This window comes from Penaeus monodon, chromosome 27 (genome assembly GCF_015228065.2).
Source record: "Penaeus monodon isolate SGIC_2016 chromosome 27, NSTDA_Pmon_1, whole genome shotgun sequence".
In the NCBI taxonomy this organism is placed as follows: domain Eukaryota; kingdom Metazoa; phylum Arthropoda; class Malacostraca; order Decapoda; family Penaeidae; genus Penaeus; species Penaeus monodon.
Window position 1 is genome coordinate 14,434,291 of NC_051412.1, and position 302 is coordinate 14,434,592.

General features: G+C 42.4%; 1 protein-coding gene across 4 annotated transcripts in view; it reads right to left on the bottom strand.

Annotated features, from left to right (window-relative positions):
- The window catches only part of LOC119590599 (nostrin-like), a 116,570-nt gene that overhangs the window by 23,660 nt on the left and 92,608 nt on the right, over positions 1-302 (bottom strand). The window lies entirely within an intron of this gene.

Below are 302 nucleotides of genomic sequence, written 5' to 3' on the forward strand. Positions count from 1 at the left end.
AATCAAAACAAATGCGCGCAGTACAGCTATCCATTCATCTTCCCATTTTCACACTGAGAAGCCAAAGGTCAGCGGGTGCCCAAAGAAAATGGACTTTGAAACGTTTTCTTTCGAACAACACTCAAGGTGATCAAATTGGGTCAGATCGCTTTGTTGTTTCGTGCCAGCTTGAGTTCTTTACACAAGAGGCCCCCCTGTAGTCTGAACTGATTTTTTTTTCAGTGTTGTGTGCACGTTTTGGGTCATGCCACACAATCACACAAACACGCACACATAACATTCTGTACGTTATTCAATTTGTA